This window comes from Pinus tabuliformis, chromosome 3_2 (genome assembly GCF_031772625.1).
Source record: "Pinus tabuliformis cultivar Carrire ecotype Pingquan chromosome 3_2, CPIR1, whole genome shotgun sequence".
NCBI classification, from domain to species: domain Eukaryota; kingdom Viridiplantae; phylum Streptophyta; class Pinopsida; order Pinales; family Pinaceae; genus Pinus; species Pinus tabuliformis.
This window is the reverse complement of record NC_142302.1, coordinates 702778857-702791062: the sequence shown is the minus strand read 5'-3', so window position 1 is coordinate 702791062 and position 12206 is coordinate 702778857. Positions and strand designations below refer to the sequence as shown.

The 12206-nt window shown below is 35.0% G+C and overlaps 1 long non-coding RNA gene across 1 annotated transcript; it reads left to right on the top strand.

Annotated features, from left to right (window-relative positions):
- Positions 1–326: 326 nt before the first annotated feature.
- Positions 327–2447, top strand: LOC149182567 (uncharacterized). Its single transcript, XR_016257630.1, has 2 exons — positions 327–651; positions 2418–2447. It is a non-coding gene; the product is annotated as an uncharacterized LOC149182567 (long non-coding RNA).
- The last annotated feature ends 9759 nt before the right edge of the window (positions 2448–12206 follow it).

Below are 12206 nucleotides of genomic sequence, written 5' to 3'. Positions count from 1 at the left end.
CATTTGGGTCGATTGCAAGGATGGGATAAAGATAAAGCATAATAATTCAAAATCAGGGTTTTAATAGCTTTTGAAGCAAATCCAAATCATGTGAGCAACACAATTTTCTTGCTATAAAACTTACCTTGCCACGTAAGACCTATGCAAGATCATTAATATAATTTTTGTCTAATTTAAATATTTAAAAAGATGTTTGATTTGTGATTCTTTGACAACCGTACCAAACATTGATCCCACATCTGCCAATCCGTTAATGAATATTTTGGAATATAGATTGAACAATGGGGTTTTTGAAAGCACCGCCCAACTCCAATAGTATACTTCACGTTCTGGTTATGTAAAAGTTCATGGATTTAGATGTCAGCTCAACATCAATGAACTGAAGTGAAGCTGGTGCAAGCTAACCCATAGCCTCAGAGTTAGCCAACATGTGATATACTTTCGTTGATGATATATTCTGACTCTCAGAACATACCCAGTCTGCTACAGGACCCATGAGATGATTCCAGGAGGTCTCGGTCAGCCTTAAAAGGGCTTGGATTATCACCACTAGATGCCTTGGACTGTCACAGGTCCACTTCTGGACTTCGGTCTGCCGCAGGATGGCTACAGGAATTGCGATCTGTTACAAAATGGTTACTCGGCATCAGGGTATGTATTTCCATTTTAGTTTGTAATTTCTAATTACAAGAAAACATGAGAATGATACACAGGAACTAGAGTATCAAATATACTTGGTTCTCCACCAAGAAAAGCAACTTTGAACTGCAGGGGAATACCCAACTTGGTGTTGTATGATACTTGATAGTTGCAAAATGACTTGAATTATTATATTTTCCAACTATACACCACCTCGATACACCAAATTTGTCTATTATATATGTGGACACCCGATGCACTAAACTGGATTATGTCTTTTTGTTCAGTGTACCCTTTTTAATCGATGTGGGACAGATACTTATTTTGTGGTTTCTTCGAAGAGTTTCTACAATTCCACATTAGTTGTGAAGACTAGTCGATGGTAAAATATAAGATTCAATATACTATGATCCTTCGGCCAACTTGTCATCCCAAGAGGTATTATGAGGTGTTCATGCCTGCTTGCCCTCTCCTCGATTGTGCTTGGAATTCTTTATCTTGTGGCATCCTTGTAGATGAAAGGCCTTCTCTCTGATTGTGCTTGGGATTTCTCATCTGATGGTGTATTGGTAGATGAGAAAGTAAATATATTATATATGGCAATACACAGGAATTCCTAATAAAAGAGAGTCAATATATGTCAATACAAAGGATCCGAAATTTTTATGATCAAACTTCAAGTACTTGCAGCCTCGTTGGTTTGTTGTTTTTATGCTGTTAATAACAAAGTATGGCAGTTGACTTATGTGTTCTTCACATTCTGAAGTATTTAATCTGATGACTTGTTCATGTCACTAATCTTAGCTTTTCTGTTGTGGCACACTGTAAATCGTTTCTGCCTTTGTATATTGTTTAAATTTCACATCTTTTTAATGCATAATGCCCTGTGTAATCGGGTTCATTGAGAAGAAAGCATACACCCATAATTTTTAGTGTTATTTCATTCACTTGGCAGAGTACAAATTGATATAGTGGGTCATTGATGAGATGCCATTGTTTTTTTCATTTTCCTATTTAAGTAATAAGTTGTGGAAGGCTCCATTCATAAACCATTTTTAAATCAGAAAGTAAAGTTATCCTATGCAGAACTTCGTTATATGGAAATTTTCATCAACAGAACAATACGAAAGAATATTATTTTTGATAATGTGTTGTAATGATAGTCTATTATGTGGACATGTGCTTTACTGGAGCTCCTGTTCTATTGAGATCATGAGGCAATATGCGTACACTGGTTGATCTTTTGTTTGAAAACAATGTCTTTTCCTTGGTGGCTACAAGGGTTGCTTCTTATTGGTTCAGTTCTTGAGATGCACTGACCCACCTTGTAGTGTAAGTGTTGCCCTTTTGCATTTTACATATTTGCACTAAACGTGAATAGTCTGAATGTATGTCTATTTTTCTACTTTGAGTATCCAATCAGATTATGATATCAATACTTGAAAATTGTGGAAGACTATCTTCTGCGTTTGGTCTGTCTATTGTGTGTCCTTTGACTGTATTTGGAATTTGTGAACGAATATATTGTGCATTGGCTCCAATGAGTAGAGCTTTGACGAAATAATGTCTCTTATGTTCATTAATTTCAGTTTGTATATTCAAATCTCAGGCAGCTTACATGCCACATAGTTTCAATTTCAAGATTTTCCTTCTATTGATTCTCGTTTCATTGAAGATGTTTGTTTGTTATTTTATATTATATTGAAAAAAAATAAATGCTAATTTTAATGCTTAAAAAATCAAGGCCAATATGTATTTATATTAATTTATTTTCACAGAAAGCGAACAGAGAAGAAAATGGATCTGGAGCCTAAGATATGTCAACTTGAAGAGTGAAATTTCTGAAATAAAGAGTGAAACAGAGCCAACCTTGGATGATGGAGAAAATTGTCAGGCTTCAGGTTCCTTAATCACATCTCTTCAATGTATTGAATGCATTCATGTTTTTTTCTCTCTATGAGAGCTAGAAAAGGTTTCCTTGAAGCGGACTGAAGCTTGGGGTATCTTTCTGTTTGAATATCTATCACATGACATATGATTTTGTCCAGAGACTAGTGAATATAAGTTTCTGCTTATCTCAAAGACATATTCTATCTGTTTCTTCATAGAGTCATGAGTTTCTGCTTATCTCAAAGACATATTCTATCTGTTTCTTCATAGAGTCATGAAAGCAGGATGAGGTAAAAAGTTCGAAGTATTGTGCCTTGTGCCTCTTCCAATAACACTAATTCCTCATACAGGAAATGATTTCCTGATGCTTCTCTCTTTCAACAGATCACAAAAATAACTCTTGATTTCCAGCTTAAGCAAGGAGCGCAATGCATTTCAGGTTCATCCTCGAAATCCTCAAATTCACCCATCAAAGTAATCATGTTCAAGATACCTTTAAGGCATTATTCACTTTCATAAACTAAACTCTTCCCTCAGCAAAATTATAAAAATGTCGAGGCAATGCATCCAACTGTGGCTACCTATTGAAAAATGTTAAGTTTCTGCTTATCTTAAAGACAGAGTCTATCTGTTTCTTGGATTTTCCCATAGTTTTCCTTGGTAGCATAGTGGATATATTCATAGTGAATTTTGGTCATGATTTCTTAAGATATGTGATATTTCATAGTTAAATGCCTTGTAGTAGTATTTTATAGGAAGTTGGTCAGTTAAGGAAGGAGTGAAATTTCTGAAATAAGAGTGAAACAGAGCCAACCTTGGATGATGGAGAAAATTGTCAGGCTTCAGGTTCCTTAATCACATCTCTTCAATGTACTGAATGCATTCATGTTTTTTTCTCTCTATGAGAGCTGGAAAAGGTTTCCTTGAAGCGGACTGAAGCTTGGGGTATCTTTCTGTTTGAATATCTATCACATGACACATGATTTTGTCCAGATACTAGTAAACATAAGTTTCTGCTTATCTCAAAGACATATTCTATCTGTTTCTTCATAGAGTCATGAAAGCAGGATGAGGTAAAAAGTTCGAAGTATTGTGCCTTGTGTCTCTTCCAATAACACTAATTCCTCATACAGGAAATGATTTCCTGATGCTTCTCTCTTTCAACAGCTCACAAAAATAACTCTTGAATTTCTAGCTTAAGCAAGGAGCGCAATGCATTTCAGGTTCATCCTCGAAATCCTCAAGTTCACCCATCAAAGTAATCATGTTCAAGATACCTTTAATGGCATCCATCACTTTTGTAAAGTAAACCCTTCCCTCAGTAGAATTATAAAAATGTCGAGGCAATGCATCCAACTGTGGCTACCTATTGAAAAATGTTAAGTTTCTGCTTATCTTAAAGACATAGAGTCTATCTGTTTCTTGAAAAGAGTCATGAAAGCAGGATGAGGTAAAAACTTCGAAAGTGTTATGCCCTGTGCCTCTTCAGAAAACACTAATTCCTTGTACAGAAATCATTTTCCAGATTTATTAATGAAGAAAGAACAAAGAGTTTCTCACAGGTATTCCAATTGCCATCCATTTTACAAAAATGAGATAATATGGAAGCAATTTTCGCCTATACATGGCCTTCTAAACAGGCACGAAGAGTTAAAAACCATAAACGAGCGTCATCAAAAAATTACATTTAAACCCCTGTAGACCCAAACCCACAAACTCCCCTGAAAGTGGAATCCAAATCCTCCACTTCCAGAACCTGCGAGGTGAGAATTTTCTCAATAATTAACTGAGCAATATGATCTCCAGCCTTAATCTCAAAACCCTGATCAAAGTGATTGAAGAGAACAACACTCACTGGACCATGGTAATCTGCATCTATGACACCAACACCAACGTCTATCGTGTGCTTCCAAGAAAAGCCCGAACCTAGGAGTTATACGAGCATATGTGCTTTCAGGTATGGCAATGGACAAGTCTATTGGTACCAGGGCCTTCCCTCGGGCGGGCACCACACAAGAAGTCGCACTAGATAGATCATACCCAATGACCAAAGAAGAACTTCTAGACGGCAGAATAGCATTAGGCGAAAGATTCTTTACATGCAACACTGGCTCAGAGGCAACTTTCACGCCCTTTTTATTAAAATATGTAGCGTTCCCACTTAGCTCCATGCCCCCTGGGTAGCCTGTCCAATAATTCTTTTACTGCTCTTTCTTTGTCATCTTTAACTTAATATTACATGTAGGGTGAACATTATACTATTCCAGGGACCCAAATCCCCCCCTTCCGGAACCTGCAGGGCGAGAATTTTCTCAATAATTAACTGAGCAATATGATCTCTAGCCTTAATCTCAAAACCCTGATCAAAGTGATTGAAGAGAACAACACTCAGTGGACCACGGTAATCTGCATCTATGACACCAGCACCAACGTCTATCGAGTGCTTCCAAGCAAAGCCTGAACCTAGGAGTTATATAAGCATATGTGCTCTCAGGTATGGCAATGGACAAATCTATTGGTACCAGGGCCTTCCCTCGGGCAAGCACCACACAAGAAGTCGCACTAGATAGATCATACCCCGTGACCAAAGAAGAACTTTTAGACGATAGAATAGCATTAGGCGAAAGATTCTTTACATGCAACACTGGCTCAGATGCAACACTGGCTCAGAAGCAACTTTCACGCCCTTTTTATTAAAATATGTAGCGTTCCCACTCAGCTCCATGCCCCCTGGGTAGCCTGTCCAATAATTCTTTTACTGCTCTTTCTCTGTCATTTTTAACTTAAGATTACATGTAGGGTAAACATTCTACTGTTCCAGGGACCCAAATCCTCCACTTCCAGAACCTGCGGGGTGAGAATTTTCTCAATAATTAACTAAGCAATATGATCTCCAACCTTAATCTCAAAACCCTGATCCAAGTGATTGAAGAGAACAACACTCACTAGACCACGGTAATCTGCATCTATGACACCAGCACCAACGTCTATCGAGTGCTTCCAAGCAAAGCCCAAACCTAGGAGTTATACAAACATATGTGCTTTCAGGTATGGAAATGGACAAATCTATTGGTACCAGGGCCTTCCCTCGGACAGGCACCACACAAGAAGTCGCACTAGATAGATCATACCCAGCGACCAAAGAAGAACTTCTAGATGGCAGAATAGCATTAGGCGAAAGATTCTTTACATGCAACACTGGCTCAGAGGCAACTTTCACGCCATTTTTATTAAAATATGTAGCGTTCCCACTCAGCTCCATGCCCCCTGGGTAGCCTATCCAATAATTCTTTTACTGCACTTTCTCTGTCATCTTTAACTTAAGTTTACATGTAGGGTGAACATTCCACTGTTCCAGGGACCCAAAAATATATTTCTATTGTTCTTCGTGGTAAATAACACATGTTCTCTGATGCATATTCACTATATTCAGTCTCTATAAATCAACAATGAGTATATCTTTGAAGGTAGTTGGTAATACCAATTGCACATGTCCTTTGATGCATATTCACTATATTCATCCTGTATAAATCAACAATGTGTATGAAAAATGTGTTTGCTTTTCATATAAGCAAATTCATCATGCATAAATCAACTCCTCTGATGCATATTCACTATATTCATCCTGTATAAATCAACAATGTGTTTGCTTTTCATATAAGCAAATTCATCATGCATAAATCAACTCCTCTGGACTTTCATAGGTTGTGGGATGGTCATGGAGGAAACCAATCGAGACCCATCACAGTTGTTGAAACCCGTCATGGCCGGTATTAGTGAGTTTAGGAAAAGTATTGTATCCTGGTCAAATAAAAACAGGTCAATTGTTGTACCATATGTAAAGAATTACTTCACTGAGTGACTTCGGTGAGCACGATGACCTCCCATCGGAGAGTCTGGCATACCATTTTGATGGTTATGTTTTTATAACCAATTTATTATTAATGGGGTTTAACATATTTTTTTTAACATAATCAATTTATTTTAATAAATATAATATATGTTTTAAATATATTTGGATGTTTATTTATTTTTGCAAAATGACTTGAATTATTATATTTTCCAACTATACACCACCTCGATACACCAAATTTGTCTATTATATATGTGGACACTCTATGCACTAAACTAGATTATGTCTTTTTGTTCAGTGTACCCTTTTTAATCGATGTGGGACAGATACTTATTTTGTGGTTTCTTGGAATAGTTTCTACAATTCCACATTAGTTGTGAAGATTAGTCGATGGTAAAATATAAGATTCAATATACTATGATCCTTCGGCCAACTTGTCATCCCAAGAGGTATTATGAGGTGATCATGCCTGCTTTCCCTCTCCTCGATTGTGCTTGGAATTCCTTATCTTGTGGCATCCTTGTAGATGAAAGGCCTTCTCTCTGATTGTGCTTGGGATTCCTCATCTGATGGTGTATTGGTAGATGAGAAAGTAAATATATTATATATGGCAATACACAGGAATTCCTAATAAAAGAGAGTCAATATATGTCAATACAAAGGATCCGAAATTGTTATGATCAAACTTCAAGTACTTGCAGCCTCGTTGGTTTGTTGTTTTTATGCTGTTATTAACAAAGTATGGCAGTTGACTTATGTGTTCTTCACATTCTGAAGTATTTAATCTGATGACATGTTCATGTCACTAATCTTAGCTTTTCTGTTGTGGCACACTGTAAATCGTTTCTGCCTTTGTATATTGTTTAAATTTCACATCTTTTTAATGCATAATGCCCTGTGTAATCGGGTTCATTGAGAAGAAAGTATACCCCCATAATTTTTAGTGTTATTTCATTCACTTGGCAGAGTACAAATTGATATAGTGGGTCATTGATGAGATGCCATTGTTTTTTTCATTTTCCTATTTAAGTAATAAGTTGTGGAAGGCTCCATTCATAAACCATTTTTAAATCAGAAAGTAAAGTTATCCTATGCAGAACTTCGTTATATGGAAATTTTCATCAACAGAACAATACGAAAGAATATTATTTTTGATAATGTGTTGTAATGATAGTCTATTATGTGGACATGTGCTTTACTGGAGCTCCTGTTCTATTGAGATCATGAGGCAATATGCATACATTGGTTGATCTTTTGTTTGAAAACAATGTCTTTTCCTTGGTGGCTACGAGAGTTGCTTCTTATTGGTTCAGTTCTTGAGATGCACTGACCCACCTTGTAGTGTAAGTGTTGCCCTTTTGCATTTTACATATTTGCACTCAACGTGAATAGTCTGAATGTATGTCTATTTTTCTACTTTGATTGAGTATCCAATCAGATTATGATATTAATACTTGAAAATTGTGGAAGACTATCTTCTGCGTTTGGTCTATCTATTGTGTGTCCTTTGACTGTATTTGGAATTTGTGAACGAATATATTGTGCATTGGCTCCAATGAGTAGAGCTTTGACAAAATAATGACTCTTATGTTCATTAATTTCAGTTTGTATATTCAAATCTCAGACAACTTACATGCCACATAGTTTCAATTTCAAGATTTTCCTTCTATTGATTCTCGTTTCATTGAAGATGTTTGTTTGTTATTTTATATTATATTGAAAAAAACTAAATGCTAATTTTAATGCTTAAAAAATCAAGGCCAATATGTATTTATATTAATTTATTTTCGCAGAGAAGTTGCAAGTGGGTTAATGTAATGGTTAGAAATTCACAAATTGCCTCTGGAGCTCCCAAGTCACCATGACATCATGGTTGCTGAAGGAGCACATAGTTACATCTGAGCATTTTTCTTTACTGACTCAGACTCAAAAACAGACATATTAGAGCACAGTTCTTACAATTCCTCTACTAATTACAGCAACCATCACTTTGACAGTGGACTGTTTGCCCCTCCTGCTTATCAGTCTTCTTTTATACATTAGGTAGGTACGGTGCTTATCTTACCATGGTCAAGCAAGTTGTGAAAGGTATATGATTTATAACATATCATTCGTGAACAAAAGATTTATCAAGCCAGAAATTGGTTTTGGTGTGCAAGTCCCTCGCTAATGTCATAGTCTCAATAGTCACTATATTAACTGAGTCTCATAGACACGTCAGCATTCACACTGGATTTGACACCTTCAAACCTTACTATACTTCAATTCGTTCTATTATTATAATAAAGTATTATTGTGTGTGCTATTCAATTTTTTTCTAGTAAAAATAGTACTGGAGTACATTCCCTACATTGCAATTTCATACTGACCTCCCATCGTGGTGTTGTCCTTTCAACCTAAATATGGACGAGATTTAGCCCTTTTATTGCTTCCACCGACAGTGTGTGAAACCATCTAATTTCGACCTAACTCAACATAAATCTGAGGGCCATATCTGCACTTCACGTGTACTGCTTGTACTCCCATATTTCGGTTCTTTTCTCCTTCTCTATCAATCTCATTTCGATAAATTATAAATTACAGACATTCATTGACTCCCTTTCAGAAAGGGGTTCCCCTGCATATTGAGCTCACATGAATAAATGAGACAAAGCAAGCTCGACTGGGGTGACCTTGCAACACATTCATAGGACTAATGGAGAAATCAAGAGTTTAGAGTAATGTGGACGTGTTCCCAGGTCGCCCCAGTGGAAACCTCCTCTGCTACTGCTGCTTTAATGGTGTCCTTTGCTTCTCTTCACTTCTTATCTCACAACCAATATACTCAAAGGAAAGGACAGATACTATAACTGCAAGCAAGAAAGAAACAGAATCTGCAACAAGCAACAATTTGGCCTTTTCAATTTTGTTTTAATCCCATCTACCTGGCTAAGCATTAGACTTCCTTTGTGCAGTGCCATCGTTGCTCTGAGTGGTCTCAAACATTTCCAAAAGCCATTTTATGCAAAAGCTGTTTTATGCGTCCTATTTACTTTTCCAGCTATTGTATGATTGTTGCTATGGTTCGAAATTAAATTCTACATTAATTCTTTATCAAAGTATTCTTTTGTTGTATTTTTGTTCTTCAATTTATGCCTTACGGCGTTTTCTTTGCAACATCTGGTGCAAATGCTAGTATAATTTTTGTCTAATTTAAATATTTAAAAAGATGTTTGATTTGTGATTCTTTGACAACCGTACCAAACATTGATCCCACATCTGCCAATCCGTTAATGAATATTTTGGAATATGGATTGAACAATGGGGTTTTTGAAAGCACCGCCCAACTCCAATAGTATACATTGTCATGATGCACGTGTCTGGACTTCTCTTTAACCCTTTGTCAACTTCAATGTATAGTCATGGCTATCATGTAATTCTATTTTCTTATTTATCACTTCGCTTTAACCCTTTGTCTTTGTCAACTTCAATGTATATTCATGGCTATCATGTAATTCTATCTTCAATGTATATTCATGGCTATCATGTAATTCTATTTTCTTATTTATCAGAAGTACATTGTAATATTTCATTGTATGAAGGTTTATAAAATGATTATTTATAATATTTATGAGTGTGGTATTTGATTTAATAAGAAATTTGAGTGTAAATAAATAGTTGATAAATATTTTATTTGAATATCAAAAGAAAAAAAGAAGAAGAAGATGAAATAAAAGAATAAAATATGCAAGGATTGAGATCATATTTGATTACTTACATGGGAGGAGAAGTGAATAAATAAAAACCTAGTAATAATGATGTGGGTTAGTTGGTTAAGTAAGATGGAGTGATTGAAATTTTAGATTCATGGTGAATATTGGTAGTTTCTTGGTTGAATTTTCTCTAAGGATGTAGTCTCTTGAAGAAGGAAAGAATGGTAATAAAATCCTAACTATGAACATTAAGAAGAGGTCATCCAATATGAAGTAACATTCAAGACTTGAAGAGGTCATCCAATATGAAGTAGCATTCGAGACTAATAATAAGCTAAATTTGCCAAGTTACATGTGCAAACTAGGTGTGGAAAATCATATTTGAGTGAATTAAGGTGGATTATGCACAAATTAATTGTTTTGAAATTAGTGTAAGTCGTGTGTATTTTAAAGAGGTTGTATTAAAAAAATAACTATAGGAATTGCATTGTCACTAAGATCTTTGTTTGCACTTCTTAAGAGGCACACCTTTTAGAGTGATGCATTGTGGAAACTTAATGAAATATTGGAAGGTTGAAGTGTTTTAAGTTTTTTTCTATATCCCAATGAGATGAGGACCAATCAAAAACAAACTTTTCAAACTTATTTATGATGAGACTACATGGTGATGATTACTATGAAAACCTACTAGGAATGCTGTAATTTGGAAGTGAGAATTTAGTGATATAAATGAAAGGAGCTAATGTTTATCAATTATCATGTTTTCTTATCAAAGAGAAAATATTAGTACAATATAAAATCCATAAAGAATTGGGAATTTGATGTGGAAAATATTTAAAGTGGTTGTGGAATATATTTAAAGTGCCTATAGAATAGAATTCAAGATGTTATGACTTTGTTTCGAGGACATCTCCTCTTAAAAAGGGGAAATAAAATGATACAACATTGAAATAATAGTGCTAAAAGTTAGCATTGTGCAAAAATAAGTATAAGGAGATAAGAGTATTAAAAATTATTAAAAGAAAAAAAAAAAGAGGGGTTTTAAGATTGATCCTTAATCTTAACAGTATATGTTTAATGAAGTTATCTAAGAAGGAATGACAAGGGATGAACTTACAAATTTATTATTAATTATAATGAATGGTAGTTGTGGTGACCATGGCCAACTTGGAGTAATGATATAAATAAAGAATAGTATTGGATATATACTTAAGGGAACGAGTGGAAGTTTCACAAGCAAACATAAGAAATCAACAAGAAGTAATAAATTGTCCTAGAATATGATAGAAGATTTTACAGTAGGCATTGATAATAGTTAATGAATTTTAATGATCATGATAATTATAAGGTTCATTAGAGTTGTAGGAATTATGGTAACCTATGATTACATAATCCATGAATGTCTATAGGACGGGAATAAAGAAACTAAAAATAGAATTGGGAATATTTTGTGAGAACAAACTAGGAAAATGCCTTAGCATTAAGGTATTATTTTCATGGTAAGTCCAACATTAGTGATAGTCTAGCATGGTGCTAATGTGTATACCAACAATATGAAATTTTGAGATTGGAGTAGCTAATAAAGTTCATACAGTTCTTAAGGTGCATAACATTAAAGTGTGAAGGGAACTGTGAAAATGTAATAATGTCAAGGGTTAAATTATGGGTTCTATCTCAAGTAGAAAATTATCTTAAGGATATTGATGAGTGGGTTGAAAAACATGACTGGTAAGGGTCATAGTGATGACCTACACAATTTAAAATTGTCAAGATTGGAACTTGTGAATAATTGTAATTGGTGAGAAATGACAAGCAATAAACTAGGAAAATGTTTCAAGGATAACAATTGTTAACTTATAGAAAATGAAGTAAACTAGGTGGATTAATGAGAAAACATTGAGCATGAAGCATAAGAACATATGTTGTTGGAAATTCTATAATGATACTTTAAGAAGAATATGCACAAATTGACAAAAGAAGTGAGGCCAAGTGGTATTGAGATGAGAACTTGATGAGATAAGTAGGTCTTTTGAGGATGTATAATGATAATTATACAATGATGGATAAATTACCATGGATCAATAAACCCTCATGCAAGTTGATTAAGAAAGATAACAAAATTAAACAAAGAT